This window comes from Delphinapterus leucas, chromosome 1, assembly GCF_059928025.1.
Source record: "Delphinapterus leucas isolate spDelLeu-1000000601 "Yukka" chromosome 1, BTC_Dleu_Yukka2, whole genome shotgun sequence".
Taxonomy (NCBI): Eukaryota; Metazoa; Chordata; class Mammalia; order Artiodactyla; family Monodontidae; genus Delphinapterus; species Delphinapterus leucas.
Window position 1 is genome coordinate 84,290,821 of NC_143129.1, and position 5,442 is coordinate 84,296,262.

Here is a 5,442-nt window from a genome sequence, read left to right on the forward strand (position 1 = left end):
AAGACACTGATGAAAGAAATTAAAGATGATACCAACAGATGGAGAGATATACCATATTCTTGGATTGGAAGAATCAATATTGTGAAAATGACTATACTACCCAAAGCAATCTACAGTTTCAGTGCAATCCGTATCAAATTACCAATGGCATTTTTTACAGAACTAGAACAAAATAATCTTAAAATTTGTATGGAGACACAAAAGACCCCAAATAGCCAAAGCAGTCTTGAGGGAAAAAAACGGAGCTGGAGGAATCAGACTCCCTGACTTCAGATAATGCTATAAAGCTACAGTAATCTAATCAATATGGTACTGGCACAAAAACAGAAATATAGATCAATGGAACAAGATAGAAAGCCCAGAGATAAACCCATGCACCTATGGTCAACCAATCTATGACAAAGGAGGCAAGGATATACAATGGAGAAAAGACAGTCTCTTCAATAAGTGGTGCTGGGAAAATTGGACAGCTACATGTAAAAGAATGAAATTAGAACACTCCCTAACACCAAACACAAAAATAAACTCAAAATGGATTAGAGACCTAAATGTAAGACTGGACACTATAAAACTCTTAGAAGAAAACATAGGAAGAACACTCTTTGACATAAATCACAGCAAGGATCTTTTTTGATCCACCTCCTAGAGTAATGGAAATAAAAACAAAAATAAACAAATGGGACCTAATGATACTTAAAAGCTTTTGCACAGCAAAGGAAACCATAAACAAGATGAAAAGACAACCCTCAGAATGGGAGAAAATATTTGCAAATGAATCAATGGACAAAGGATTAATCTCTCAAATATATAAACAGCTCATGCAGCTCAATATTAAAAAAAGAAAGAACCCAATCCAAAAATGGGCAGAAGACCTAAATAGACATTTCTCCAAAGAAGACATACAGATGGCCAAGATGCACATGAAAATCTGCTCAAAATCACTAATTATTAGAGAAACGCAAATCAAAACTACAATGAGGTATCACCTCACACCAGTTAGAATGGGCAGTATCAGAATATCTACAAACAACAAATGCTGGAGAGGGTGTGGAGAAAAGGGAACCCTCTTGCACTGCTGGTGGGAATGTAAATTGATACAGCCACTATGGAGAACAGTATGGAGGTTCCTTAAAAAAATAAAAATAGAATTACCATATGACCCAGCAATCCCACTACTGGGCATATACCCAGAGAAAACCATAACTCAAAAAGACACATGAACCCCAATGTTCATTGCAGCACTATTTACAATAGCCAGGTCATGGAAGCAACCTAAATGCCCATCGACAGACGAATGGATAAAGAAGATGTGGTACATATATACAATGGAATATTGCTCAGCCATAAAAATGAACGCAATTGGGTCATTTGTAGAGACGTGGATGGATTTAGAGACTGTCATACAGAGTGAAGTAAGTCAGAAAGAGAATAAAAATATTGTGTATTAATGCATATATGTGGAAGCTAGAAAAATGGTACAGATGAACCGGTTTGCAGGGCAGAAAGAGAAACACGGATGTAGAGAACAAACCTATGGACACCAACGGGGGAAAGTGGCGGGGGGGTAGTGGTGGTGTGGTGTGATGAATTGGGAGATTGTGATTGACATGTATACACTAATATGTATAAAATGGATAACTAATAAGAGTCTGCTGTATAAAAAAAATAAAATTCAAAAAAAAAGAATGATGACATGAAAAACAAAATGATCACAAGATTATAATTTTAAAAATTCTCCAGGGAAAGTGCACAGCTGCCTTTAGATCCTGGAAAGATGACAAAGGTCTTATCTTTTAGAAGATTTGAGCTTTAGGAAGAAGATGTGAGATAAAATGAGAAAAAGGAGAGAACAAATTTCCTGAAATAGTGGTCAAATGGTAAAAGTTTAAGAGTTAATTAGTGAATATGCTTCTATGGTTGGAGAAGGTAGTTGGATAATATGCGAATAGGTAATGATTGCAGCCCTAGGCTATGGTCAGTATGCCTTGGCATTGTTTTGCCTTCAGGAGTTGAAGTTTCCTGGCAGTCACAGAGTCAAGTGAAATCTGACGCCATGGAAAGATATAATGATGTTATATAGCTATGTGACCCAATTTTACAAAAGATCCAGCTGATACTTTTATAAGAAAACATAAAATTGAAATTCAAACACCCTGGGGAAATGTGAAAGCTGTTCAGAATTAACATGAATGAGTATTTAGAAGAATCTGGGTTGGGGACAAAAAAGCATAGTGTAAACTTGTAGAACTATACATCAATGAACACAATTATGCAAAGAAGCCTTTAGTTTAGAGGAGCTTATGGTGACAAATCCACACAGCACACCCTGTCAGATCTAGGGATGCTGTCAGCAGGAAGCTGAAATTAAATATAACCAAGGTAGACTTGAAAATCTTGACTTTTCAGCAAAATATGTTGACAGGCATTGAAACTGTTCAACAGAAATATAAGAGCTTTATTTGGGCTTAAGTGTATGCAAGTCATATTGCTTCTGATCCAAAAGCAAAAACAAGAATGGTAAAGAAGAACATGAAATATGTTCATTGGGAAGATAGTCAAATAACAGGTTGAAAATAAGAAGGAAACCAAATATTCTCTTTCACCAGTTGAAGACATGTCAGAAATACCGTGAATCACTGTCTAAGTTTAAGTCAAGCTCTTGCATGTTAGACTTCACAACTGCTCAGTTGAATTTATTGGCTTGTAACTTACTAAATGCATAAAGCTATTTATAGTAAATCTGTGCAAATAAGGCAGTTGTATGTGGGTGGAGAGGGGGGAGGGGGAGGGAGAGGGAGAGAGAGAGAGATTGAACACCATTTTACCTGCATACCCCCAATCATGAATGCTGTCAAACTCCCTATGTTAGCAAGGAAGACATAACTTAATGGCTTAATTGGTACAAGTCTCAGGGTAATCAATGATTAAATTCTAATTAATTCGTTTTGTGTATATTTCTATAGACAACTGCACTCTTAGCCGTACTGAGATTTTTGGTTATAATATAGAATTATCCAGAGCCATTCAGTCTTTTCATACAGAGTGATTTTTGCTTTTCCCTTATGCAATGTCCCTCCTACAAACTACAGATTAGAAAGAAATTGAGGCTTCTGAAAGAAACATCAAAAGAGCCTCAGTAAAAGACTGTATCTAGTCTTAACTGTTAATAGTACAGGAAATAGACTCATGGGTACAGCTTCCAGTGTAAGCTAACATCATCACCTCAGACAGACATTTGTCAGACTGTGCAAGTAACTCCAACTTGTACAAGGATTCCTGCAAGGATTTCCAGGACTCTTTTACCCAGAAGCAGATGACTTTGTAAGGAAGTAGATTATTTACCCAAGATCAACAAAACATGAATTAATTACTGGGTCTAAATGTACCAAAAGAACTAATCAAATTGTGGTTAATATTCTCTTTAGTGTGCATATGAGAAAACTCCTTTTCTTTTTAATATACCTTGACTCCTCAATTTAACAGGGTCTATTTGTACAAACTGAAATGAAACATTGTTTAAAAGGTATTTCATGATACCTGAGTCTTTGGAATACTGAAAAGACATCCTGGGGAAGTCTTACTATAGACTGTAAGCCAATTAAACATCAAGAAAATCTAAGAATAATGACTCTATAGAAAATAATATGGTAAATTCCCTGGTGGTCCAGTGGTTGGGACTCCATGCTTCCACTGCAGCGGGGCACAGGTTCGATCCCTGGTCTGGGAACTAGGATCCCACATGTCATGTGGCACGGCCAAGAAAAAAAAAACATATGTGTTGATTGGCTTACAAAACTATTCAGCATAATGTAACAATGGTTAAACATAATGGAAAATGCTTTTATTAAATTCCTTTATTTTTCATGATCTTGTAGTTACTTACAAATATTCAGTAAGAATCCTTATTCTTCCTACCAGAACATAATAATATATTATATTGTAATTACATTGTAATATATGACCATGCAACAGATCTTGTTAAATTTGGTGTGCAAACTCACTTTAAGGCATAAGAGCCATACTTCACTTATAGAAATGATGCCTACAAAGTCCTTTCAGAAAAATGGTATCTTACCTGGTATACGGCTTATGGAATCCCAGGCTTACAGATACTAAAAGATGTCCCTTTCTATAGGCCACAACATTGACAAGTATGGGGATCTTAGGGAAAGAGGACCCATACAGTTTTAGGTGCAGCAGATAAATCCTGGTAGAGGTAGTCTGGATAATTATTAGTTCTTGATCTCAGTAAAACTGGTAAGAGAATAAAATAGTTCTTGCATTCCCTCCAAAATAAATTACAACCCCAGAGGCTTTACAAGGCTTCCAGAAAGAAGTTAACTCATAGCCTTAGTATCTAATTATATTAACTATATGTTAACAAGGATGTTTATGGGCATTAATCAACATTTCTTTTTACATCTATGCAAATAAAACTTGTCAAATAAAATAAAAATTCAAAATAATTGTATTGAACCAGAAAATTGCCAAGCACTTAGGTGAATGGAACCATGCCTTACAGGTAGAAATTTGACTACAGAGAGGAACTAGGGTAGTAAAACTGACATTTTGCCCTTTCACCATTATGAATAAACATGTACACCATCTGCAGTCAAGAAAATAAACACGTCTAAAACCTGAGATAAACAAAAAACCTGTGGTCACCCAGTTTAGCTTTGGTCCCCCCTGCAAAAATGAAAACTTAATCATTTCTTGTAAACATGGACTCTAACAAACAACCTTATTTTTCCTTCCACACTTATTAACTGCTATTCTTCTATAAAATACAGCTTTCCCTCCTCCATCTTTTCTTTAAGAATAGCACATGGATTATACTATGTGTATACTACATATATATTATATGGATTTCTCTCTCATTCAGTATGTAATAATATAATCATTATTCTTTTTGATGCGCCATTGGTCTCCAGTTTAAACAGGGGAACTTTTCAGGCTGGCTTCTGTGATCTTTTGACATGCCTCTACTAGTCTTTGGACACAACAAAATGTTGCAGGCTCACTTATACTTTTCTCTCCCAACACAAAATCAGGCATTTCTACAAGGGATCCCAGACAAATGGTATTTAGAAACTGACCACTAGATGAGCTCATTGCTGTGAGGTATCACTGCTTCTAGACCTTATCAGTGGGTATCATTTTGTAATAGGGAAGAACAAATTTGACTCCAGATTGGATCTGGTTCTTTTACTTTAAACTTTGTATTCTATTGCTTTTGCTACAAGTTAATAACTAAAATAATGTTGCCTATAGCCTGAAATATAAAGACAGCCCATTCTCAAGGCTCTGAACTTTAAAAGGCATAATGTCTTGTTGGAGGTTTATAGGAACACTGTGATCAGACCTACTCAGACAGCTGCAAGAACAAATGATTCTGGCACCAAGAAATTTTCAATAACCAATCACTTTCCCTCCCCTTTCAGT

The 5,442-nt window shown here is 35.9% G+C and overlaps 1 pseudogene; it reads left to right on the forward strand.

Moving 5' to 3' along the window:
* Positions 1-369: 369 nt before the first annotated feature.
* LOC149750665 (ER membrane protein complex subunit 2 pseudogene) lies at positions 370-3,254 on the forward strand (annotated as a pseudogene).
* The last annotated feature ends 2,188 nt before the right edge of the window (positions 3,255-5,442 follow it).